Consider the following 27,554-nt stretch of genomic DNA (forward strand, 5'->3'; position numbering starts at 1 on the left):
ATTGCACTCTCAGGAAATTTGCGGATGATACTAAACTGCGAGGAGTGGTAGATATGCTGGAGGGCAGGGATAGGATACAGAGGGACCTAGACAAATTGGAGGATTGGGCCAAAAGAAATCTGATGAGGTTCAATAAGGATAAGTGCAGGGTCCTGCACTTAGGACGGAAGAACCCACAGGAAAGGGAGGATATTGGAGAAGGGGCAAAGGAGAGGGATGTGTCAGCCCTCAGGGGAGAGGTTTTTCTGTTCATCACTCTGAATATAACATTAAAAAGGTCAACGAATGCCTATGAAAATGCCAGGATCAGTGTTCAGGTGTTTGGATGTTGGTCAGTGCGAGTGTTTCTGATCATTGGCATGGGCACGAACTCAGCACTAAGGTTGGCAATTGGCTTCAGGATTGTTTGTCTGACTTCAGCTTGGGATCTCCTTAGCATTACATGCTTTTATTTTTAGGGCTGTGTATGGCATGACTGCTGTCAGTTTGGTTGATTTTATCAACATATTTTTGTGGGAATTTTCTCATAATTTAAAGATAGTCTCCAGCTGAAATCTCACCCAATCTGCGTGACCCTAGGGATTTCTCTCTTTTTGTCTCCAGTTCAGATGGCAGAGTGGCTGGAGGGGCAAAGGATAAGAAAGATGAGCTTTCATGCTGTCGTATGTGTAACCGCATTCTTATTCTAAACCAATATAACTGTGTTTTAATTACAACCAAAAAACAAACCGAGGCACAGACACACACTTAGGGCTTTAATATCAATATAAACTAGTCTGAAACCTCCTTTTTCCTCTTTTATTCAGACGTCTCACAGCAATGGAGTCAACTGTCATTAAGCCACACAACCACCTGTGAGATGCAATCTCTAGGAGAGATATCCTTTCCCCTCATCATCCACCCCCCAACCCCAGCTGGTTTGTCTCATTCACCAGTTGCATTGTGCCATAACTTAGACCCAGATCCTGCAAAAAGTTTAGGGCGAAAGTAGCTTTGCACACTTTGGTCTCTTTGACATTCATGGGATGTTAAGAATTTGCAGTCAGGGCTCTGAATTGTAAACTTTTTGGGTCTATTTACTCAGCACTCTGCAGAGCTCAGTGCAATGGGGCCCTTTCCCCTCCATAGACTGAAATATGAATAATGATAAAATTATTTTACAAGTGGGGAAATCTGAGATGGAAGAGGGTCAACTCAATGGGCCAAATTCATCCTGAACTGGCAAAGGGATAGAGAAGGCCAATCTGTGACTCCCCTATTTAGTGGCTTCAGAGGGCAGTGCAGGCACAGGCTAGGGAAGTCCTGAGATCCAGCTAGAGAATCACCCCTAATTCATTGGGCCCGACAGGCTTTGCCAGCTCTGTAACTGGGAGAGATAAACTCAAGGGGCACAATTTAGGCCATTTGGCTAAATTTGGACCTTAATGTTGTGACCTTTGGTAAATCATGAATTAATCTGAAACATCCTGATGCCTGGGCCCCTGCTACATCTGCTCAATTTCTCTACTTTCCACATTTTATTAAATAGATATGTCATCTAATTGGCCAGAGCCCATCTCCTCCCAGTCTCAGAGGCATATTCCACTTTCCCTTCCTAGGTCCTGTCTTAGTACCTTTGAACATCCTCAGAGTCTCCCTAAGAGCAATATATTTCTGGGAGAAATTGCTGAGCCCCTTTTCCAGTTCAGGAGAAATCTCCACTGACTTCTGGAGCTTCCCCTTCTCACACCTGGAAAGAAAAAAATTCACATTCTTATATTTCATTTAGTGATACGTTATAATTTCTTGTTAAAAGGGGAATTGAGTCTCCATGGCCAATTCACTCCCTGGCCTCTATGCTTCTGATGGATAGGAGATTCCAGTGCTAAGTGCTGTAGGAATCTGTCCATTAGGAACTAGACTGATACACCAACTCCCCCCTACCCAGCTCATTCCACACTGGTCTCCAAACAGTCCTCAGGTGGGATCTCTCTTTATCGCAGCAGACCTGGGTTAAATTGTAACCAGCATAGGTGCTGACTTTCCCTCTGCCTGGTGGTGCTGGACCCCCACCCCACCCTGGCCATGTCCCTGCCCTGCCTTTTCCCACCCCGCCCCCATTCCACCCCCTTCCCCCAAGTCCCCGCCCCTGCCCCACCTCTTCTCCGCCTCCTCCCCCAAGCATACCGTGTCCCTGCTCCTCCCCCTCCCTCCTGGAGCATCCTAAGTGCCGCCAAACAGCTGTTTGGTGGCGGGCCGGTGGCAGGGAAGCGCTGAGAGGGAGGGGGAGGAGCATGAACGTGGCACGCTCGGGGGGGCATGGGGACCTTGGTTGTCAGTGGGTGCAGAGAACCTGCTAATTTTTTCCCATGGGTGCCTATGGTAACCAGTACCTCAGCACTCCTATTCCGTCCCCAGAATCCTGAGCCAGCAAATCCCCCAGGGATGTAGCATCCAATTCAATAGATAAACCCAGACTCTTCTATAAAAAGGTGAGACTCTCAGGATTAAGTTAATCGGAGATTGGTATCCAAAATGTGACCCTGCCCCACCCATTTTGCTGTGTGACCCTGCGGAGATGTGGTGTTAACATGGTTTCCAAGCTTTTTTCCAGCATAAGAAGTATGTGTGGGAGTGAGAAAGAGCCACATACCTGCTCAAGGTGCTTCCAATGTCCTAGAAAAGACAGACAGAGAGAGAGAGAGAGAATCTCAGGCCTACCTGAGTCACACACTTGGGATCTCAGGGAAGGGATTTTGCAGATATAGGGTAAAAAGGACAAGGGTCATGGATACCCTGAGCTAATGAGGCTTTTCCATTTCTAATATAAAAGTGTCTCTATCTCTTGAAAGAACAATTGTAACTCACATTTGTGCAATGCACACACTGAGTTATGCTGTCCTCTCTGACCGCTTGACCCCAGTGTCCAGGATTCAGGAGCTGTCCTTTTGTTTGGGATCTGGGATGTTTCTCTGACTTGGTCTCACCTGCAGGAATTCACTCGCTGACTCCTGACCCTTCTCCTCCATCTCACTGATCAGCTCACTGAGATGGGAAATCTTCTTAGAAAGTTTAGTGAAATATTCATTCTGTATGTTCACAATCTCCTTGTCCAACTGGTCCAGCTGGGCCAGCAGGAGTTTGTTCCTCCAGGAACTGCCGCAGTTGCTGAAATTGACATGCAATCTTCTGCCTCTGGGCCTGGGTCTGTTTCTGTAAAGCAGTAGGGAAAGGGCTGGTCAGGGACATGGACGGAGCCTGGGGTCCTTGCATGGAGTGCTGAGTGTGCAGGAGGGAGACTTTCTTTTCAAACTCTAAGACATCAAACACTTGACTATACCTTGTGGGAGACTATGCCCTGTATCCCACGAGGGAGAGGATTTTCTCACACCTTCCCATTTGGCCTCTATCTCTCCTACGGAGATATTTCCATGTGCGACCTGGTCAGGATAGTGTGTTATCAGGGACCTCAGAGATAGAGACCCCAAGGCAGTGGGATTCAGGACTCAGCACTAGATCTAGGCGAAATTTTTTTGCACTAAACTTTTCTTCAGGGAAAATGCAGTTTTGTCACCTCTGAAATGTTTCATGAGTTCATGTAAATTTGCTGTTTGGTAAAAAATAAATAAAAATCTTGAAAAAATCAAGACATTTATTTCAACTATTTCTTAAGAAAATAGCTTGATTTTTTTTATTTGAAATAAATTTATTAAAATTTCCTTATATTTAATATAATTATATCATTTTAAAAAATGGTCCAGATCGAAACAAAACATTTTGAGTTTATCAAAGTGAAAGATGTCATTTGTCCAAGAAAAAATATTATTTTTTTTATCTGCTCAAAATTTTTTAAAGGTTCATTTTTGGTTCTACCCAATTCCCCGCCCCCCGTTTAAAAAAATCCAGACAATGGAAAGTTCTGTTAGGGTTCCCAGATCTCAAAGAATTACCTTGACAGAGAAGAAAAGAAGGAAACAATTCAATAAAAACGTACAGACTCAGGCATCGAGCGCTGCACTGGATACGTTCAGTTCACCTTGGGAAGATTTTCATCGAAGCCGACAAAAGCTGGAAATCGATTCATTGATTGAAATGAAATGATAGACTGTGAAGAGGAAGACGTTACCCTTCTCTAGGGAGTGGGTTTTACAGGCCCCCCCCCATAGGCATCTACACATACACACACCCACACAGTGTCCCAGGATCAGGGATCAACTGACAAACGCTCACTTTCCCCAAGGCCACAAAGGACTCTACCTACAGACACACCTCACGCCTCACGTCAGTGTGTAAAGGCCCCACCAGTACCGGAGGCTGCTGGGCAATGACGCAGCACTGCCAGGTTGTGGCTCAGAGGCAGCCTCATGGGATTTAGAATTTTTTTTTTTAAGGGGAGCCCAAACCAGCTGCTCCGGGAGAAGTCTCGAGAACGCCAAGTATTCCAGGACCACTGAGGTGGGGTGAGCTCAAGCCTGGGGACAGTTTTTGGGCAGTGGTGCTGAAATGCTCTTTATAGGGGGGTGCTGAAGGCGGAAGCCATGTATTTGTGTTGTTACCACTCCTTCAAGCCCAGGGGCAGCACCCCCAGAACCCCTAGTTCCAGCACCTATGTTTTTTGGGGGGAAATAAAAGGGAAAAAAACAGCGGGGGTGGGGGGAGGTGGCCACTCCCCCTGGAGTGCTGCTGTGAGCAGCAGAAACAGCTGGTGGAGTCTGGCGGGAGGCTTCCCAGTGCTGGGAGAGAGAGAGAGGCCAGCAGTGAGCCAGGCAGCGACTGGCACCAGAAAAGAAGGGACGCAGTAAGTGGGGAGCCCGTGGATAGGGACCACAGTGGCTGAGATGCATCGTCGCGGGGGTGCCAGGAACAGAGCTGAAGCCCAGTTCAGGAGGAACAGGAAAGACGAGGGTAATAGGAACAGTAGGGGAGCCACCAAAGGGACAGTAAGAGGAAAGAATGGCAGGTGGGGAAAAGAGGGAAAGTAAAAGGAAGAATAGTACAGTTAAACAAGAGGAAAAATAGCTGGAGTTTCTAAGGCTATGTCTACACTGGCAATTGAATGACTAAATCTTTTGTCTTTCAGAGGTGCTAAACCCTCTCCCCCCGAAAGACAAACGTTTTGTTGCAGCAAGTGCCAGTGTGAACAGCACGTTGTCGGCAGGAGCGCTCTCCTGTCAAAAACGCGAACGCCGCTCATTGGGGGTGGGAGAATTTGGTTGGCAAAAGAGCCAACAAACAGCGGCTACGCTCCCCGACTTTTAGTGACACAGCTGTGTTGACGTGGCCATGTCACTGAAAGCTATGTAGTGTGGACAAGGCCTTTGCAATATAAGAAATTATTCAAAAAGCATTGTTCGAAAAACTATGAGAAAAGTAACGTAAGAAGGAAATATGAAGGAAATATGGTGTAATAAAGGATAAAGTGTAATTAAAGAGAAACAGACTTAAGAAATAAGGAGGAAGTGAGCTGTAGTGAAAATAAGAAAATAGCTAGGACTGTAAAACAAGAAATCCTTACCGTGGCCTAAGGTGTACAAGGCGAATGACAGGAATAGGGAAATGAGCACAAAGGGACTGTAAACCAGAGAGGAGCAGAGGGATAATTGTTCAATTAAGAAACCAACACACGGCACCAAGGAATACCTGTTTCTATTTAGGCTGCAACACAAAACAGTAAACAAAGAACTTTTCCTCCAAACTCTGGGCTTAGAGAGGCTGAAAACTGAGAAGTGAACACGTGTCCCTGGGGCTTATGTTCTAGTGCATTGGATTTTCTAATTCAAAATTCTGTTAGTTCATCAATGTAAATTGTTCCCTATAAAGTGAGTTTAATTAAACTAACAGTCGTTAATACACAGTAGATAAGAACAATAGTTTAAGGTGTAAGCCTAAGTAATAGTTCCTGCTAAAACAACTCATTTTGATTTACTTGTGATTATTCCCCACTTAACTGAATTCTGCTTTACCCAGGACTGAACGGCCTCCACCCAGCTCATTACAAATGCAGGTGAAAAATGACGGGCACCTACCAGATACTCCTGGCTCCTCTTCTCTCCAGTCACTTTAAATCCCAGAAACTTTTCTCTCTCCTCCCTCAGAGTCTGCAAATGGGCCTGGATCTTTTCCTGAACAAATGGAAATGTTTTGGGTGGTTTGATTTTTATTTTGATAGATCAGAGTGTGTGTGGGGGGGGAACCTTTTCAACCCTTATCAAAAACAAACAAATAAACAAACAACTGACCGTATTGATGACAGGACAACCGAGCAGGGTTATGACATCAGCGAGACCAAGGACTTTAAGTCATATTAATATTCATGGAGCCTGGGAATGTTTTATATTTGACCTCGTGTCTCCCCTGATTTACACCAACATGAAACTGGGGTCACACCCTTGGATTTTCTCTCACGGTGTGAAACAACCTGTTTTGGAGAAGGTTTAACTGACAAAGTGACAGCAATCCCAGAAGCCTGCCGGGTGAGAAATCTGGGCTGGGATTCTCAGCGGAGCCCAACTCCCACTGACTGTAAGCTCTCAAGCCTCGTGGATGGGACTGGCTGGACGGGACTGGTCGTAGCACTAGGGCAAACCCCATTAGATGTTCTGGCTTTTGTTGAGAACGGTTGGGCTTGGTCCAAGCTGTCCTGAGCCCTTCCCGTGGCAATGCCGCCTGGGCAGCTATTCCACAGCTCCCAGCAAAGCTGCCAGCAGCAGCGGGTTCTGGCTCTCACCGGGGGAGAGCAGCGTGAGGACTAATGGAGCCACTGTGGTTGGTCCCTCAGACTGACGCGGGGCAGCCCCACCCAGGGGTTAGCTTTGCTGCAATCACGTTCAATCCCAAAGAGATCTGACAGGAACCGGCACTGCCTGGAGCCCTCTTGTGCAGGAGCTCAAGGTGCTCAGGGGCCACCCCGTGTTCAGCCCAGCGAGCTCCTCTAGTGCAGACCAGCAACGTGGGAATTCAGAATCCCAAGGAGAAACTTCATCTCCTTGCTGGGCCTAGGACCTTTATCAAGGTGTTGTTCCCTCCTAATGGCCACACTTCATCACTGCTGTGGAGGCAGCATGACCTAGAGATTAGGGTACTGGACTGGGCGCTGGGAGACCTGGGGTCTATTCCCAGCTCTGCCACTGAGCTGCTCGGTAACCTTGGACAAGTCCCATCCCCTTGTTGTGCCTCAGATTCCTCTCCCACCCTCTGTCTGTCTTATCTACTTAGACTATAAACAGGCCAGGGATTGTCCCTCACTGGGTTTTGTGCAGGGCCCAGCACAGTAGAGGTCGGATCTTGTCTGAGGTCTGTATGTAAGTAAATAATAATAAATACTATGATACAAATAGCAATAACCACAGCTTGTAACTCCCCCTTCTCCAGTCTGAAGGCAGCACTCTCACACAGACTGGCCTGCAGCTCTTGTGATTTAAACCTCACTCCTCATTTAGCAGCTTCAGTTCTGCAGAAAATTGCCTTATTTCACCAGTGGGAGGCAGTTTCGAAAAGGATTCGGGATTTCAGATGAAAGATCCCACATCAAACATCTGTATGTAAAGTCTTCATCTCTTGCCCGGCTTGCCACACTGCCCCATCATTTACCCTTTACAGCATCTCTCATACAATGAAGGCTTTACAAAGCAGAATGATGCCGTTATACCTGTGACTGTCAACATGTGATTAAATTAACTGGTAATTAAACCCAAAGCTATAACTCATTAAACTTGACAGCAATTCCTTACCTTGTACTCCTCTGCAGCCTCCTCTATGGGAACGACTGTGTGATCTCGGTGAGGCCGGGATCTGTCACACGCTAGGCAAATGGGAGTTTGATCCTCTTCGCAGAACAGCTTGAGAGGCTCCTGGTGTTCCCCACACACCCTCTCCCCTCCTGCATCCTTTATTACCTGTAAACTCAGTTGTTTGGTTATTTCTATGACAGCTGCCAGCTGCCTCTTCGGCCTGGGATTTCTCTGCTCACAGTTTGTCTACACTGAGGGTAGGTGATGGCTATACCTGATTTCTCTCAGCACTGGATGATGCAGGCTCAGCAGAAATTATGCCCCCGCTCCAGAGTGACAGGTTCTCTGAAATACTCCAGACAGACGGGACAAGAAGCTTCATGCTGGAGTCTGCCCACGGGGTTCTTTCTGGCCATAACTCCCTCTGTGGAGAGCTGGACCCAGCCCCGTGGGACAGGAGTCACCACTGCGGCTGAGTGTAGGGTGGGCTCAGCTCTGCAATCCCTCTCCCCCCAGGGTCTCACCTGTGCACTAAGCCCACCACTCATCTACCACCTTCCCATGACCCTCTGGCAGTTTCACAACCCACCATTTGGGATCCAGTGCCAAGGGGGTATCAGTGCCCTCAGCCCAATTCTGACCTCCCTGCCAAGCCCCCAGCAGGGAGGGGAGACTGGGCCATGGACTCCTCCTCCTGCCTGCTGCCATTCCAGCACCTAAAACAGTCTAGATTGAAAAGTATGGGCACTTACACGCTGCACCGAGGAAACGGGCAGCAAACAGACTATCGAGATCACTTATATACTCAGCCATCCCTACGAGTTCCCCACTCCCACTCCAGGCTGTTTCTTTATCCACCTGCTGCACATGGTCCTGGTTTTAGACTGTGAGCTCCCTTTGGTTAACTTGTCTGTACAGTGCCTGGCACAAGAAGCCCCTAATCCCTCACTGGGACTCGTAGATGCTACTGCAACGGGAAACCAGTGCATTCTATTAAATATTGTTATGAATGTCAACACAGAAAATTGTATGGGCACAAGGCTTGCACACCGAAATCTATGGCCAAAATTCCCAAACTGATATCCGCAGGACGGGGACTCTCTCCCTGTGGCCCTAGGAGATGTGGACAGTTGACAATGCTGGTCACAGGGTGGCTGGCCCTTGAAAGGGAGATGGGTCTCAGCACTACCTGTGACATAGACAGCTCTCCTACGCAGGTGGGGACAATGAAGAAGGACCAGTGACCAGGAGTGGGTGGTGTGACATTGCACTCCATATTTTTATGAAAATATGCTGATGACTATAAATATGACATAACTGGAATTTGCTTTATGCTAAATATGCCATGTAACATATCTTTGCAAAGGTTATGATCTACTGAATAGATTCATCCTATTTGTTTGCATGTATCTTTTCTATGTCTGAATTTAGGGAAATAAGATATGAGTGGCCCATCAGCAAACATTTAATTAACAATGGGCGTTGGGAGACGCCAGTCCACACCTGAGCTTTCCTGGGAACATTCAAATTAACATGTAAACAATGGTGTCCGCCTGCAAAAAGCTGACTCTTTCATGGACATGTGACTTGCCCATGTGGCTACAAACTCCATACTGTTGCTGTGATTTTGCAAAGGAACAAAGGAGTTTCCGCCCACAAGAAAGAGAATATAAAAGGCCCTGCAGCCCCTCCCTTTTGTCTTCAGCTGGCTCAAGGTTGCTGGACCCAGGCCATAAACTACAGCTTTGGTCTGAAAAGGATTGGGCCCAGGCTAGGAAAGAATCCGGTCTGTGAAGTATGCTTATTGGAACATCTTTGAGGGTGAGATATTACCTGTAATCAGTTTCTTAATGTATTAGGCTTAGACTTGTGAATTTGTTTTATTTTACTTTTGTGACCTTCCTTGCTCTGTCTGTTATTACTTGAAACCATTTAAATCCTACTTTTTATACTTAATAAAATCACTTTTGTTTATTAATAAACCCAGAGTAAGTGATTAATACCTGGGGGGAGCAAACAGCTGTGCATCTCTCTCTATCAGTGTTATAGGGGTCGAACAATTTATGATTTTACCCTGTATAAGCATTATACAGAGTAAAACAGATTTATTTTGGGTTTAGTCTCCCAGAAAGACTAAATATTGTGTGCTGGGAAAGTCCCTGTTAACTGAGAAGCCCCTGGGCTGAGGGAATCTCCCTCTCAGTAAACTGCAGGGGGGTGTGGCCCAACCCCTTGGTCTGTGCTGGAGCTGACTGGAGTGTCTTAACTCAGCAAGACAGGAGAGAAGGGGTACCTTTTCTGGCAGGGGGGTTGTTCTCAGTGGTATCCCCAGCACATCGAGTGACCGTCACGAGGGCGTCTCTGTGACTGAACCCATCACAGGTGGGTTATGTGCTCCAATCAGGCCTGGGGTAGCCAAAACAGAGGCCTATGGAGGGCCAGAGGGAGGAGGTCTGTGTAAAAGGCAGAGGAGGCCTTGGACCTTCTTCAGGGTGATAAGGCCAAACTCCAGACAAAAAGTCCTGGGAGTCCCTGCTGGGAGAGCAGGGGTGTTATTGACCACAACCCTTTGTGGATTGTTTCTGGGAACCTCAGAGGGAAACTGAGGCAGGGCCTCTGCAGAGCCACCCTGGGCCATGAGGGGGCACGCTGGAGGCGGTGACCCTGCTACAGTGCCCTATTGCTGTGCTGCTCCCTCCCACCCAGTCCCTGCTTCCTGCAATCCCACCCCTGATTTTATCAAACAGACTTGCTAGGGTCTGTAGGATGGGAGCACCACTTCAGTGCCCCGCTGAGTCTCATGAGGGTGGGGCTCCCTTCCTGCCTGCGTGAGCAGTTCTGCAGGGAAAGCGTGATGGGGATGTGTGCCCAGAGGACAGCCTCAGCAGCATCCTACTGCTTCCTTGGCCCCAAGAGGGGAGAAGCAATGAAAGGGAGTTTGTGTCTCTGGGATGTGGTGGGAGGGGCAGAGCAGGTGAGTTTCCCAAGGCTCTAGCTATAAAAATGGTGGTTAGTCAGTAAATTCCTACCTTGAATTCTTCAGCAGCAACCTCCTCTGCAGGAATCACAGAGTGATCTCTGTGCTCCTTGGATTTGTCACACACGACACAGATGAGGATTTTATCCTTCTTGTAGAACAGTTTCAGAGGCTCCTTGTGTTTCTCACACAATGTCTCTGCTTCTGGTTCCTTCACTGACTGCAACCTCAATTCTCTGACTGCTTCTGCAACATTCCTGAGCTTCTTGTTAAGTCTGAGGTTCCTCTGGGGAAAGGCCTCTCTGCACTGAGGGCAGGAGACATCTGTATCCAAGCTCTCCCAGCACTGGGTGATGCAGGCTCTGCAGAAATTGTGATCACAGTCTAGAGATACTGGATCTTGAAAATACTCCAGACAGATGGGACAGGTCAGTTCATCCTGGAGAGTTTTTGCTGGATTTGCAGCAGCCATGACTTCTAGTGCAGGAAAGAGACATGAGAGGAGTTGAGTTTCACTTCCCGTGTTCTCAGAAATGGGCTGACTGAACTTGGCTTAGTCATTGGGCATTTCCTTTCTGGGCACAGTCTCGTATTCTTTGGTTTTAGCGGATTGCAGAGTAGCTTTGAACTAAGTGTGATGAGTCCAAACTGAGACTAACTCCTCCCTTTGTTAACCCAGAAATCCATAGCGTAGATACCCCATTGCCCTGCGATTTCCCTTGTCCTTTACTCACTCATGTATGCAAATTAGAGCTGGTCAAAAAAAAAAAAATTCTAATGGAACAATTTTTCTGTTGGAAAATGTTATTTTGATTAAATCAAAACTTTGCATGGGAATGTGCCAACTTTGATTTTCTTTTTATGTGAAGCATTTCAATGAAGTTAAATTGTTCCCTTTTTGTTTTTCAGTTTGAAGCAACTTTGTTTAATAAAAATGCTTGTTGTATATTGCATTATCAATTATAAAATGAAATAGTCAAAATCAGAATATAACATTACAATGTATCGAAAATAAATATTTAAATTGATCCCAAATTATTAACCTTTGTTTGGTTTTGCAGGAAGTTTCTCTTTTCTTCTTCTTCTTTTTTCTTTTGGATTCAAAATAAAAATGGAATTTCTCCCAAAGGGAATTTCTGGTTCCTGCAAAGCTCTAATGAAAAGCACCAACTCCTTCTACATCTTCATAAATGATCTGGAGGATGGTGTAGATTGCACTCTCCGCAAATTTGCGGATGATACTAAACTGGGAGGAGTGGTAGATACGCTGGAGGGCAGGGATAGGATACAGAGGGACCTAGACAAATTGGAGGACTGGGCCAAAAGAAATCTGATGAGGTTCAACAAGGACAAGTACAGAGTCCTGCACTTAGGACGGAAGAATCCCATGCACTGCTACAGACTAGGGACCGAATGGCTCGGCAGCAGTTCTGCGGAAAAGGACCTAGGGGTGACAGTGGACGAGAAGCTGGATAGAGTCAGCAGTGTGCCCTTGTTGCCAAGAAGGCCAATGGCATTTTGGGATGTATAAGTAGGGGCATAGCCAGCAGATCGAGGGACGTGATCGTCCCCCTCTATTCGACATTGGTGAGGCCTCATCTGGAGTACTGTGTCCAGTTTTGGGCCCCACACTACAAGAAGGATGTGGATAAATTGGAGAGAGCCCAGCGAAGGGCAACAAAAATGATTAGGGGTCTGGAACACATGACTTATGAGGAGAGGCTGAGGGAGCTGGGATTGTTTAGCCTGCAGAAGAGAAGAATGAAGGGGGATTTGATAGCTGCTTTCAACTACCTGAGAGGTGGTTCCAGAGAGGATGGTTCTAGACTATTCTCAGTGGTAGAAGAGGACAGGACAAGGAGTAATGGTCTCAAGTTGCAGTGGGGGAGGTTTAGGTTGGATATTAAGAAAAACTTTTTCACTAGGAGGGTGGTGAAACACTGGAATGCGTTCCCTAGGGAGGTGGTAGAATCTCCTTCCTTAGAAGTTTTTAAGGTCAGGCTTGACAAAGCCCTGGCTGGGATGATTTACTTGGGGATTGGTCCTGCTTTGAGCAGGGGGTTGGACTAGATGACCTCCTGAGGTCCCTTCCAACCCTGATATTCTATGTTAGCAGACATCATATCCAGCACACTAACCACATAGACAGCAACATCAAAAGGCCTGTGATGGAACTTTCTCACCCATATCACTCACTCCTTTGCACTTCCTTCAGTGTGACAGCCAGTAACTACATAGCTCACTATACATTCCTTCAAGAACCTGTACCCACTCCTTCCCTTCCCTCCTGAAAGTTTCAACTTTTCAATGAAAAACTGAATACCGAACTATTTTGTCCAAACCCCAAAGTATTTCAATTTGGAAATGTCACTGCATGGGAGTTGTAATTTGCGTTCCTCCTGCATCCATCCACCATCGACGGGGCTCCCTGATAGGACTCTCCCACAATGCACCACGGTCTCTCCTTTGCATGAGTCATTGAATTAGGGGAGTCCAATAACCATGATGCATCATGGGAGATGAAGTCCATCTGGGGAACCTAGCCTGCACAATAAAAAGGAGACATCAAGCAACCCCACGACATCTCCCATGGGACATAGTAGTGGCATGCCCAAATCGATCTGTTTGGTTTCTTGGTGAAATAGTTCAGCTTTGGAGCTTTTATTTTTATTGGTTTTTTTGCATGACAAATATCAAAACCATTAACGGATGGCAGACGTTTTTTGTGAAAACTTTTTTAAATCAAAACCGCAGTTTTTCATCAAAACCAACAAAATTTTCAAGCAGCCTTAATCATAGGAGCTCTTAATCCCATGAGCTCTTCCATAGATTAGCTAGTCCTGCCAAGCACTTTCAGCTCCTTTCATAATTCACAAGGGGCCATCATGTTCTAATGGTGATCCACCGACGGTTTGTCACTCTTCTCTGGTCTATGTGGCAAACTGAAATTTGCAAAGCCTCCTGTCCTAAGATATTTGGACACAAGGTGACCAGATAGAAAGTGTGAAAAATCGGGATGGGGTGAGGGGTAACTGGCGCCTATATAAGAAAAAGCCCCGAATATCTGGACTGTCCCTATAAAATCGGGACATCTGGTCACCCTATTTGGACACCCAAGTCAATTGGAATGTTCTGGCTTTCTCACTTCTTCCTTCACCTATATAAAATAAACATAAGCAAATCAGAAGCATAGCCACAGTCCTCACGCCAAATTATCCATTGTTTGGTCTGTGGTTAAATACTTAGGGTTGTATTTTCAAAACTGCAAACAGAGTTCGGTGCACAGGTCTTGCTCCCAGTCAATGGGACTTGTGCTCCTTACTCTGTTGGGTCTGCAAAACCATCGAAAGCCGGGGCACTTGGCACTGGCCCCTGTCGGACACTGGGCTAGATGGACCTTTGGCCTGACCCCGTCTGGCCGTTCTTCTGTTAAAGCAAGGGAGCGATCAAGGCGGAGAAGCCCATCTCCTTGCTTCAGGAATTTTGCAGTTTTTTGGTCACAGTCCTCTCTAGTCCAGGATGACTCTGATCGCCCAGGCTCGGATTGTGTCGCTGAGACAACAGGGAGTCCGGTGAGCATGAAAAATACAGGCTTCTCTCGCTGCAGTTAGCCCAGTCTCTCTGATCCTGGAGGACTCCCATCTATCCAGCACCATGGCTCATCACCTGTATAGCCCCTGGAAGCTCCTCTGCACCCTTCTCAGCAGCGTCAGGGATGAGAGGGACGAAGGAGACCTGCAGCTGCAGGAGGAGCAGAGGGGCCCTGTGGGGCAGGGGTAGGGGCGGCTCTAGGGGGAGCTTGCAGGGTCCACAGCAATCCCAAAATTTGCCTTAGCCCCTCCCCCGTAGCCATCCCTCCCAACTGCTGGTAGCACTGCCTTCAGATCCGGGCACTCGGCTGAGAGCCACTGCTCTCTGGCTGCCCCTTTCTGAAGGCAGAGCAGAGAGCGGCGGCTGCGGGCCAGGCTCCCCACAGCAGAAACACTCACTTCTCCTTCCCCAGGCTCACGGGCTCTCACTTCCCCTTCTGCACACTCCTGCCACAAACAGCAGCAGCTAGGGGAAGCGGACTGGCACGTGGCTGGGACAGTGTCCCACACAAGCTCCCCCCCACACACACACACCTGATCTGCCGAGAGGAGGCTTTAGACACCTGCCTAGACTGGAGGAAATTGCCTCCTTCTTCCATTCAGTCCCTTTGCACTCAGGTGGGGCCTGACAGATTTGTAGCCCCAGGTGCCGACGCAGAGGGTGCTCCAGACCCAGAGCCCCCACAGGAAAACATAGCGGGTGCTCGGCACCCACCAGCCACAGCTCTTGGGCTGGCCCCTGCTGATCAGCTGTTTGAGCTGTCTGGCAGCTGGGGAAGGGGCTTCGGGGAGGGGGGAGTGGTGGGCGGGCAGGCAGGGACCTATGGGGAGGGGAAGGAGCCAGGGTGGGACCTGGGGGAAGTGGCGGAGGTGGCATCCCCAGGAAAAATAAGTCAGTGCCTGCGGCCCCAGAGATCTGCACAGTCAGCTCCCCTGCTGATGCTAGCCTGGGCCAAGCTCTACACCGGCTCCGCGGCAGCCGGCACTGCAGAGGCTGCAAGCCCCGTGTTTACACGTAAGTCTCCCTTTCGCTGGGAAGCTGATGCATGGCTGGCCGGGCACTGGGGGATTCCGCCCGCTACGAGAGGTGGCCGTGCCCAGGTGGGTCTCCGCTGAGCTGGGGAGCACGGGGCAGGAGCCTGTCTGCGCTGAGGCCTTTGACTCAGGAGTGGGAGCTGCAAGTCTTCAGGCTCAGGAGTGCTTGGCTTAAAGAGACAGTGTGCTGACACACACAGGCTCCCCCACACAGGGCCAGATTAACCTTTTGTGGACCTGGTTCCCAACACATTTGTGGGCCCCCTTGGGCCAGCAGATTGACACAGGAGTTGTGTTTGACACAGCACACAGCTGTACCGGTTTTATTTACAATATTTACAAGTTTAAATGGAGGGGGCTCCCAGCAATGGCAGCCCTAGGGCAAAAAGTTACACACAGGTACATCTGATACGTTATGAAAGAAAACATGCAAAAGAAACCACAGTGGGTAAAACCAGGGAACAAAAGCCTGAGCCGCCAAAACCCCAGCCAGCTGTTGCTCCCACTAAGAGGGAACAGTTACAAATATCTCATCCTTCACATTTCTCATAGGAACTACCAGGGCCTGATGAAATTGGGGCAGATTGAAAAGTGTGAAAAATATTTTAAAAATAAAAACATCCACAACTTTATTCCATTTTATTTACAGCATCATTATTCGTACTCGCCTGGCTTGGGCTTCTCTGCCAGAAGAGAGGCAGACAGACTAGGATCAGGACCACCAGCTGTGCCCCCAAAAGACTGGGCTCTGGGCCAATCCTCCAGATATCTGAGACCCACATCCTTCCCCAGAACAACCCCCGCAAACTGAATCAGCCCCACATCCCTCCCCAGAATGACCATCGGTGACCTGGACAGCGCACCCAGCTCAGCCAGGAAGGAGAACTCTTGATACTTTCTTTGGGTTTTTATCTACGGCTTTGGCTACACTTGCATGTTACACCGCAATAAAGCCTCCCAGAGCGCTCCACCTTACTCCCCGTCCACGCTGGCAAGGCATGCAGAGCGCTCTGACTCCCTGGCTGGAGCGCTCCTGGTACTCCACCTCCCCGAGAGGATTAACAGCTGTTGCACATCGGCTGAGAAGCTCCAGCTCCAGTGTAAACGGGGAGTAAGGTTATTAGGCACTGATTGACCTCCGGAAACTCTCCATAATCCTTTTAACTGACACGTCCTCTCTTGTTTGGTTGTGAACTCCGGACGTGGCCGTGCCATTTCAAAGCTCCGTTTCGGGGCTGCTTATCAAACAAACACACACCGCTCCTGTTGGCTTTGAATGAGTGAGAGGCAGGCGGGGGGCTCCGTGTGGAGCGCCAGCCGCTCCTGTTTGCTTGCAGAGCGAGGCGGGGTTGGGGTCCATTTCAGCGAGCGGCTGCTTATCTCGTCTATGAGAAAAAAAGAAAGAACGGCCGTTTGCTTTCAGTGAGTGAGAGACAGGCGGGGGAGGGAGGGAGGGAGGTCTGTACTTACAAGACAGCACGCTGTCAGCCCCCCAAAACCCACTCTCTCTCCCCCCACACTCCCTGTCACACTCCACCCCCACCCCCCGTTGGAAAAGCACATTGCAGCCACGTGAATGCTGGGATGGCTGGCAGCTGCCAGTGTGGACAGGCTGCAGCGCTTCCCCTGCTCGGCTGTAGGAAGGCAGGTTTGACTCACAGCACCGTACATCTGCAAGTGTAGCCATGGCCTGCCTGTTCTTCCCCTAATTGTCAGGGTCTCAAAATCTCCTGCTGTGGGAAGCGAAGATGCAGGCCCTGGATTCTACCTATTGGCAGCCAACCACACGCACACAGACGGTCGCCTACGGTCTGGTGCCACGCTAGAAGTGCCATTTCCAAGTGGTTGAGTTTTAAAGCTAGATTTGGCTTTTGGTTTCTGGCCCAAAATTTTGAGGCCTGACAATTTCAGCAATGGCCAAATGTGGCTTGTTGTTGTAAGGGTCTGATTCTCACTTTGGGTGCCAAGAGGCCTGGCTGCAGCTCCCGGACAAGTCCTCCCCCAGGGTGTGTTTGCTGCTGCCCCTTCCCGTGTCCAAGCTTCTTCTGCCTGGGTGTGTGGCTGGTGGTTTGTCTTTGGAAACTCCTCTGGAATGCGGCTTCCTTCGAGTTCCCAAAGGATTTGTTGGACTCGGGCATGAGTCTCCTTTACCATGCAAGTGTGTTTGCAGCTTACCTTGGAAGTTTTTTTCACCTGTGTTTTCTCCAACATCCTGCAGAGGGAGAGCTGCATTAGGGCCTGAATTTGGTTTGTTTGTCAAGGTGTAGGATTCTCCCTTGGGGCGGGAGAGAGTGCTGAGAAGACCTTGGAAAGGTGAAGTCAGGGGCAGTACTTTTTCAGGTGCCTGTTGTTGTGGGGGTTTGTTTGATTTGGGGTTTTCCTGAAATTGCAAGAAACGATGTCACTTTTCAGCCTGAACGCTTGTTCTGTACAGCAGCCCAAACTGCAAGCCTTGTTTCACCTGTGTAATGTTGGACAGTGACAGGGTCACGTTAACACCTTTGTCTCTCTTTGAGCCCCTTGATTCTCTTTAAATTACCACCAAAGTTCCCACCCCCTGTGTGAGTGGCATGGGGGACTGAGCGTCTTTTCTCCTTTCTCCCCTCTAGGATGTCAGAAGCACCATAGGCAGGTGCCTGGCTCCTTCCCCTTCACACCTCATTATTCTGGCCACAGGCTGAGGCAAAACAGCTATCCCAGGGCACAACAGCAAAGTGGGGAAGGTGACTCGTTTGGTCGGAATCTCCTTTGGTTTATTACAAACCTGGGGTTCCTGCATTTCCTACAAAACTAAAGCGGTTTTCTTAATCGCGTCTCTGCTAAGGCTGCGTCTACACTCCCCCTTGTGTCGGAAGAACGTATGTGGCTCAGGGGTGTGAATAAGCCACCCCCTGAGTGACACAAGTTACACTGACCTAAGCGCCGGTGTGGACAGTGCTATGGTGCTGGGAGAGCTTCTCCTGCCAACACGGCTACGGCTGCTCGTTGAGGGTGGAGAGCTCCCTCCCGTCGGCTTCCAGCCGCTCCACTCGAGACGGTCACCGTAAACTCCCCAGTGCAGCCACAGCCTTAGGGCAGGGACGATGCCCCGGGACTCCGGGGACACAGTCCGGGCCTGTCACCTCCAGGGCACTGGGGTTCTCTTCTGCCCAGGGCAGGAGTGAGCAAACGTCTGTAGGACGTGATGACCATTCAGAAACCGGTGAGGAATGAGCTGGTTTGAGGGGAGTTCATCTCGGTCCAGTTGCAGGTGGGCAGACGTCCACAGAACAAAGACCAGCAGGAACATTGGAATCTATTGGTCACTGAAGGATGGAGGCTGAGGAGTGAATTGCCCACGGGGACTGAACTCCCGTCCTGTCCCCAGAGCTGGTCTCAGTCAATCAGGGCTGAAGCACATTGACGGGACACCTCGGGGAAGCTTGCCCAGCCATTGCTGGGGCTGTAGCTATTCTGTGGCTGGCTACACAGAGAGTCATTCTCCAGGCCCCTCAATTCAGCATTTTTCAGTGGCAAGAAATTCACAGTAAAATACAAAAATAAAATAAAACATGATTATTGGGAAAAAACCTGTTTCTTTCTTGATGTGAAAAAGGAAAGTTCCAACAGCTGGAGGACACGTCTCCTGACCTGGAAATCAGACCTGGTTATTGGTGCCAACAAACCAGTGATCTGAAGGAGACTCTGAGGAAAATCAAAGGTACCGAGAAGGGAGCTAGGAGGGGAAACTGAGACACGCGTCTGGGACTTTCAGAAGTGAAAGGTTCTGACCAATTAGTTGCAAGAGATGCGAACATAAAAATGAAACAAATCAGAGTGAACCAATAAAACATAATTCCTGACTCAGGGGAAGAGGCTGGGGCGGAGGACTGGGGGGCGGGGCGGGGGGAGCAGTGTTCCAAGGCAACAAAAATAGCAAACAATTCATAATCTGTAGTCATTTGAATGTGATTCATTTTTCCACTGAGAAGTTTCTCTGAAGTAATGAGAAATCCAGGGTCCAGGTGAAGGGAGCCGTGTCCCATTCTCCCGTCTGACAGTCTAGTCATGGCTTAGTCCTGTTTATAAAGAGAGACAAGAGACAATAAAAACAGGGGAATCCAGCGAGACAGTCAGGACAGGGGAGGATAAAGCAGGGAGGGGCAGAGCTGGGCTCTAACTCCCTGCGTGGCCTTGGTCAGGTCAGTGAACCTCTCCCTGTCTCCCTTTACAGTGGGGATAGCAACAATTACAGGCCCCACAGGAGGGGGTTGGTTTGATGTTTAACCACATGGCTAAGCAATGAGAACCCCAAATCCCCCTGCGCTTTGGGAGCCAGGTTTCCTGTTTGAATTCTGTGTTTCTGATGACTTCAGGCCTGGGCACTGTGATTATTTACCAGTTTCTCGGGCCTTAGGGGGTCACGTCACTCACAGCTGTGAGGGCCGAGCGGTTAAGGCGTTGGACTCGAAATCCAAACCTGCGCAGGTTCAAATCCTGCTCACAGCGAGGCCTGTGTTTTAGCCACACTTGCTCACCAGGGCAATACATCTCCACCGACCCTGAGACGCTCTCCATACACTCCCCACCCCAGGTAAACCCTGTTCTGCTCCTTTCATGGGGATGCCTGGGATGGTGCCTCACACTGTGTCCCTGCGGTCTCAGCTCCCGAGGCCTCTACCCCTCACCCAGCGCCCCCCGGCTCAGCCCCACCCCTGGGTGCTGCTCCTCTCCAGAGCGTGGAAGGAGCTGAGCACGGGCAGCCCGTATCAGAGGCCAGGGGAGCCTGAGCCTCCCCCATGCGGGGGGGAAACGCTGGGGATGTGGGGCGGGTCTCCCCTCCGGAGGCCCGTGGGCCTGTAGTCATCTTTCGAGCGCTGGAAGCAAAGCTCCAGAGAAGTGGGGGCCCCACCTGAACCCTGCTCCCCTCTGCCTCTTAGCCCGATGCCCTGCTCTTGGTCTGCCTCTTCCCATCCCCCCTCCGCCTCTTCCCCCAAAACCTGCGCCCCATCCCCCTCGGCCTTTTCCCCCGCGGCTCCGTCTTCTCGTGCCTCTTCCTGTCCTGCTCCACCTCCTTCCCCAAGGACCCCACTGCCCCCCGCTCACCGAAGACAGAGAAAAGGGACGGGTGCCTGGCCCCATGGCCCCCCGGTAGCCCCCCTTCGGGGAAAGGGGCGGAGAGGAGCAAGCAGGGGGTGAGTGGAGTCCTGGGGGAAGAGGCGGAGAGGAGCGAGGGGCAGGTAGGGGGACCTCGGGGGCCAGAGGAGTGAACAGTGGGTGGGCGGGGCCTCGGGGGAAGAGGATGACTGGAGGCGGGGCCTCTGTGGCAGGGCCATGCTCTAGACCCCGGTGGCCCCCCAACTTCTCGGGGTCATCTGAAACCCAGGATGAAGGTGACACAGGGCCTGGTTCCTCTTTGGGCTAAGATTCCATAACAGCTCTCCCTTCCTGGCAGTGTGAAGGGGCTGCACAGGGGCATAAAGCCCTCCAGACACGGCCGGAGACAGGGAAAGGGCAGTCAATGCGGAAGAGAATCAGGCCCAGAGTTAGACAAGGGGTGCAGAGAATATTCTGGATTCTGGTCATTGCACTTCACCCTTGCTCGAAATGCTTCCTGTATTTTCTCCATTTCATTCCCTGACTCTCGATCTCTGCCCCTTTCCCCGTTTCGTCCTCAGAATTAGCACGTTCAGCCAGTTAATCGCAGCAATCCCGCCATAAGACGGCAGCCTGAAATCTCAGCTCTCCCCCACCCCTCGCACGAGACCTGCTGCCAGCTGAACTGGAGAAAGAATGGGGACCGTCTCTGGCAGAGGGTGTGAAACAGACACCCAGAAAAGGTGAGCTTTCACAGGGACTGCTGGGCACGCATGGACTGTGGCTGGGGAGGGGGCTGCCAGACCTCTCTCGGGTGACCAGACAGCAAGTGTGAAAAATCGGGACGGGGGTGGGAGGTAATCGGAGCCTATATAAGAAAAAGACCCAAAAATCGGGACTGTCCCTCTAAAATCGGGACACCTGGCCACCCTAGACCTCCCCCACAGACTGCCACTGAGTGAGTGGGGGGCATTTGCACAGACCTGCAGTGACCACACGGATTGTGAGGTTTGCTCCCCTCCTGTCTCCAGTGGGGCTGAGGTTTCTCCCTGAGCCTGCTGAGCCCTGTGGCCCTTCCCAGCCACGCCCATGGGAGCAGAAAACACCGAAAGACCAGGCCGGGGAGGTCATATGGTTTATTGGACCCGGTTCTGTTGGGGAGAGTGTAGCCAGACAGCCCTGTCAGAGGCCCTGTGACAGACATGGCTCTTAGCCCCTACTAAATAGCATGATGCACACACACCAACATCCTAGGTGGGAAAATATTTACCCTGATAAAAGAAATGTCCAGTAGTCGACACTTATTGTTTCTCTCCCTTGCAAGTGTAAACTACTCTTGCGAAAGCTGGCGTCACCCCGACAGACCAGCCTCAATTTGGCATAAGAAAGGAGAAAGAGAATAAAGGAGTACAGAGGTATAAGTAGGGGACCTACAGCACCATGATTTTGGAGTGCTTTTCACTATCTATCTGCTGGTCAGATAAGTGACAGCCTCCCAAGGCTTCTGCAGCTAAGAGGGTCCCTAAGCCTTGTCCCTTATTCGTCTTTCCGCGGAATTGAGTGACCGATCCTGGCTTGGCACCGCTGGAATCGAGAGATGCAAGGAGGGTAAGAAGCACCCACACCTGATCTCCTATCTTTAGTGTACACATATTTTGAAATAGAGCTCTATACTTTGTTTTCTTTCTTTGGGATTGTGGCTTCAGTTTTGTAACTTGTTTGTGTGTGTAACATCTCTACATTTAAATAAGTAGGCACTAGCAATTTTGTAACCACATGATTAGAATGTAGCTTAATAAATTTTGGTAACCATTTATGCATAAGCCTGACTTGTTTTCTCTGGTTTACTGTAAAGCAGCCAACACAATTAAAGAACCTCAGCCGTTTTGGCTCTAAAGCCTGGCCATGAGGTGAGAGGACTAAGAGCCTAGCGTTGAGTTGTGTCGCCTCCACGGGGCAAACTCTTGGGGCACCTGTCAGTCAATCCTGGCTGCCCGCTGCGAAGGAGCTCTGAGCTCTAGCAGTTAAAGTCACGGGTGGTTAGGACCTTGGGGCATCCGTCAGCCTAGCCCGGGCTGCCCGCCGCGAAGGGACAGTGCATCCTAGCGGTTAAAGTCACAGATGGTATAAACGGGCATAGCTGGCACCTCACCAAACATCCTTGGCCGTCGGCTAACAGAGAGAGACCAGGGCCTGAGGACAAGATCTGCGGAGCTCGAAGGCTTGTCTCTCCCCAGCAGAAGTTGGAGAATGAAAGAGATCCCCTCCCTGCCTTGTCTCTCTAATCTCCTGGCACCGACCTTGCAAACAGAGAACTCTGAGGCAGTTCAGTGCTTCCGACCGAGCCCCAGGAGCCCGTATGTAACACGGACGTTGCACTCATTCAAACAGTGCCTAGCGCAGCTGGGGGACGGGCTTCAAGCTGCTGCCAGCCACAGCCCCTTCTGTGCCCCAAACCGGGGGCGACTGCGCCTACCGGCCAGACCCCTCTGTTCCAGGACGGAGGTGCCCTTTGGTCTCTCAGCCCGGCGCTCTCACACAACCACAGCAGCTCCAGTCACCAGGTCCCCTCTTGGCGCAGTGGGAGGGGGCAGCAGGACAGAGCAGGCAGGCCACCGAGGGGGAACTGTACTCTGGGAAGCCGTGACTCTGTCAAGGATTTAGGTGTCATACCGCGCAAGCCGCTCAACATCCGCTCCCGGTGCGATGCTGTGGGGAACAGGGCCAAAGCCATCGGTGATGACGGGGGGATTTTCTTGGTTTTTCAATGGTTTGCATGCTGTGTGTGGGACTCAGTTTCCCTGGGTGCTGTTTGTTTAACGAGGTGGCACTGGTGGGAGAGGTAGTTTGCTGTTACAGAGGACCAGCGGTGATCTCTCCTGTCAGTTGGGCCCTCAGGCAAAGGCCTGGAGAACGGATACCCCAGCGACAGGTGAGCGGGAGGCCCAGCTTGGAAGTCACAGCCAGGTCGGGCCAGTAGTAGGACAATGGGCTGAGGAGAGAAGACCCGGTGACTGCTTCCAGCCAGGGGGAAAGAAAAGAGGGAGGAGAGGAGAGGCTGAGATAGAGGAGACCCAGGCAGCCTGTTCACCTGGGACAGAAGACAGAGGACACAGGCTTGTGGGAAGGTGATATCGAACGCTTAGCTGGAAGGAGCGGGCTTCTGGACTGGGGAGAGAAAACAGCCAGAGCCCACACGGGTGCAGGAGAGACCTAGATGGACTGTGCAGAGGGAGGTTAGGCCTGAGGCCCTGAGAGTTTCCTGTGCTGTGTTCAGATGCTCAGTAAACCCCTCTCTTTTACGCTGGCTGAGAGTCACGGCAGTCTCGGGATCGGGGTTGCGTTCTTCCCTCTGGGAGTAGAGGCCCCAGGGGTCCAGAGTGAGGGGACTCCCTGAGGGGGCCCACGGCAGACAGGCATGCTCAAGGCTCAGAGAAGAGGGGTTCCAGGAGGCGGAAGGGCCTACGGCTTAACCCTTGAGAGAGTGGATCTCCAAGAAGGGCTGTCACACTGAAGGGGGTTCCTCCCAAGGACTGTACGAGGCTGAGAGAGAGCACAAGTCCTGTGAGTCTGTGACGCCATCCATGGATACATAAAGAGAGGATGGAAAGGGAGGTGATTCAGCAGCGGGGAGACTGACACTGGAATACTGCATCCCGTTCTGGTGTCCACATTTCAAAAATAACGTTCAAAAAACTGGAGAGGGTGCAGAAAAGAGCCATATTTGAGGGCTGGAGAAGACTTATAAGGAGGGATTGAAAAACTCAGTCTGTTTAGTTTTTAAAAAGATGGAGAGGTGAGCTGATGGCAGCCTGCAAGTGCCTTCGCTGAGAGAAAACACCAAGTATTTAAAGGGCTCTTTAGTCTTGCAAAGAAAGGCAGAACAAGAACCAATGGCTGGAAGCAGAAATCAGAAAAATACCATTAGAACAAGGCAGAGATTTGTAAGAGGGAGGGCGACTCATCACTGGAACAAACTGGCAAGAGAAGTGATGGATTCTCCATCTCTTGATGTCTTCCAGTGAAGACTAGATGCCTTTCGGGAAGGTGCTTTCATCAAAAAGCAGCTCTTGTGACACACGGGAGGGCTGGGAGATGCAGGGCGTCATATTAGATGCTCCAATGGTCCCTTCTGGCCTTAAGTCGACTAATTTATGAAAAACTGGTGGTTTATTGTATAGCCGGCTCCATCCCCCGACTCACCAGTCATTGAGTGCGGAGATCCGGGGGCAACAACTCCAAGCTCCAAGAGGCTGGGCAGGGGCAGGACATCAGCTGGGAGGGGAGGGGTGGGGGGGGCGGTGACATCACAAAGGCCTTTTGCAGGACCTCAGCACATTGGGGAAAGGTGGTGGGGAGGGGGTGACCTCACAGAGAGACCCCGACATCAGCGGGGCAGGGCCGAGGTGCAGGGCCAGGGCAGTCGCTGAGACCCCCCCGGCTTTGCTGCCGCATGTCTCCTTCTCCCGGTCTCCCCTCGAGGACGGGGAGAGAATTAGGATTCACGTCGTAGCATGAGGAGGAGCCTCTGTGGAGTTTTCTCCTTTCCGACAGCTGATTGTGCCAGAAAACGAACGTCCCTTGGACAAGGTCGGAGGCTGCGAGAGGTTTGGAACCTGTTGGGTCTGATGCACCTGCTGCAGGCAGGATTCTCGGCACAGAAAACACTGGCTTAAGGGGGCAGAATGTGATTTCCTACCGAGCGCTTTGACGCTTGGAATCACTGGGGACCTTGGGGTTTATCCTTTTGGGTTTCCCTTTTCCTCTTTCCTCCCTCCTTTCTCCTCTTCTCTTGCGTCTTTTTCCCCTGTTTCCCTCTCTCTCCCAAGGAGGGGTGTCTGTGGAGGGTGGGCAAGGGGGGGTTGCTCTCATCGCGGGAGGTCCTCACAAAGAGGTGGGTCTGGATCTGAGAGCGATCCGCTCTGATGGTGACCTGGCCGTCCTGTGGGACCTCTGGTGAGACCTCTCAGCCGCCCGCCCCTCAGAGTCTCAGGGCTGGTTGGCCGAGCGGCGGCTATCGACAGCGAGGAGACTCAGGTCCTTTTGGTCTCGTTTCAAATCAGGCAAATAAGTCACAATCAATGCAATGTATGGGATTAATCTTGCTGCTTCAGGGGCGGAAGGAGCCAGGGTCTTGGGGGAAGGGGTGGAGCGGGACGGGGTCTGGGGAGGAGTGGGTGTTGCCCCGGGCCCGCACCCCCCTCGGGACGGCCTTGGCAGCAGTATTGGTCCCACCCCGCGGCAGGGCCGGGCTGCAACCAGGTACGGCCGGGGCAGGGCAGGGCAGGGCAGGGGGTGGGGGAAAGCTGGGCGGGCGGGAGCCGGGGGAGGTACCTCTCTCCAAGCCAGACCTCGTAACCTGAGATCCAGAGAGTCGGGGGGGGGGTCAGGACACACCCCTCCCATCGGCCTTTCCCGTTGGTTCGTGTCGGTGTGGAGATGCCTCGCACGCTGGGTTTTGTGGGTCCTACTTTCAGGCACCTCCTTCTTCCTGTAAGCGGGGGAATAGTCCCGCTCTTGTGGGGAACTGTCCTGGCTTCTGCACGACCCCGGTGAAGTGGGCTCGCGAAAGGATCTGAGTCCTCGCTCCCACTCCCTTTCCCCAGAGGCCTCCCTACCCTGGAGGACTCCCCTTCCACTCTCCTGTCTGGCAGAGTCCTCAGAACCCCGACAAGGCTGGACCCAGGATTCCTGGGGGTCTCGACCCCCAACCCTGCGGTGGTCACCTAGGACAGGGGCTCGGGTGTCCCTACTCCGGGGTACTCTCTGTACTGGGCACTTCTCTGACCCACTAATCATTACATATAATTTAAAGCAAATGCAAGTTATTTAATCAACAATTAATTTAAAAAAGAATAAGGGAAAATGGGAAAGGTGAAAGGAAACACATCACCCCGCTCTGTGGCAGGGAATATCACAAACAGCATCTCTGGAACGTCAGGGCAGTTCACAGTCTGCTCCTTGTGAGTCCCAGGCCCCTTCTCCGGCCCTGGCCATGCTGCGGGGATGCTGCGGGTCGGACACTCGCTCTGGTGGTGGCCACACGCTCTCAGGCTCGAAGTGGCAGGACCCTTCTTCCCAGTGTGGCCCCCGCCCTGTCGGGGTTATGATCCAAGCCTGGCCTGCAGAGCCCCTTGGCTGAGGCGTCTCCCTGTGCAGGGCCCGCTGCCCAGGGTCCCCCTCGCTCTCCCCAGCTGCTCATCACACCCAGCTCCGGACTGCTCCAGCCCCAGCCCCACCACTCGGTCTCTGCACGGCTGCTGCTCTGCCCCCAGCTCCCTGGGCTGCTTCTCTGGCCCCTCTGGCTCTGGTTGCTCCCACGACAGGTCTGCTCTCTCTGGGCTGCTTTACTGGTCCCTCTGGATCGGCACAGCTCCGCTCCCCAGCTCAGCTCGGGACCCTGCTTTCTCCTTAGCTCGACCCCACTCTGTCTGTCTGACCCAGGCAAATCCAGCTCACACGGAGGACGGGACCCCCCTGGCCTCCTGACTCCCTCGTTAGCCTTCTTGCCCTGTCATTCAGGCTGACCTGGAGCATTGGCCTCTCCCCATTGTTCCTGGGGACTATCAGTCTCAGGGTCCTGGTTTCCCATCGACCCTTCCCCTTTTAGTACTGGGAGCGAGCCAACCAAAACACCCCCACTGACTGTTAGTAAGGGGGCAACAGTCCCCTTACATTTAGGCTGTAGCTGTGGGGGGTTGAGGATCGGCAGCATCTCAGTGTCAGATTTAGGGAGCTAAAGTGAAAGTAGCAGCCAAGCCCAGCTCAGTATTTTTGTGGAGCTAGCCCCAGGTGCCTAACCTGTTTTGAACAGCCCACTAGGCCCCCATCTGTGTTGTCAGGTGCCCGATCCCAGACCTACATTATTTTAAACAGATGCTTTTGAAAAACGTACCAAAAGTCTAACGGGCTCTAAAAATCAGCTGAATACATTCTGGACCTACAAGCACTAAAATACTTTCATCAAAACAGTGTATTGTGCTTTGAACGGTATCACGACATGGCAGGGGCTGACAGTCAGTGCTAAATGTGTGAAGACCCATTTTTAATGATTCTTGCTAAAGCCAGTCAGCAAATGTCGTCTAGGAGTAAGTGCTGTAATTATGGGGAAGAAAAATCTGCATTTTTCACACGTAACAGAAGTGGAATAACTGCATTCAAAAATAA

At 51.1% G+C, this 27,554-nt stretch overlaps 1 non-coding gene and 1 pseudogene across 1 annotated transcript; one reads left to right on the forward strand and one right to left on the reverse strand.

Moving 5' to 3' along the window:
* Positions 1-531: 531 nt before the first annotated feature.
* LOC144271882 (zinc finger protein RFP-like) lies at positions 532-11,278 on the reverse strand (annotated as a pseudogene).
* Positions 11,279-19,725: 8,447 nt separating this feature from the next.
* On the forward strand, positions 19,726-19,799 carry TRNAS-CGA (transfer RNA serine (anticodon CGA)). Its single transcript has one exon. It is a non-coding gene; the product is annotated as a tRNA-Ser (tRNA).
* The last annotated feature ends 7,755 nt before the right edge of the window (positions 19,800-27,554 follow it).

Source organism: Eretmochelys imbricata, chromosome 11, assembly GCF_965152235.1.
Source record: "Eretmochelys imbricata isolate rEreImb1 chromosome 11, rEreImb1.hap1, whole genome shotgun sequence".
In the NCBI taxonomy this organism is placed as follows: Eukaryota; Metazoa; Chordata; order Testudines; family Cheloniidae; genus Eretmochelys; species Eretmochelys imbricata.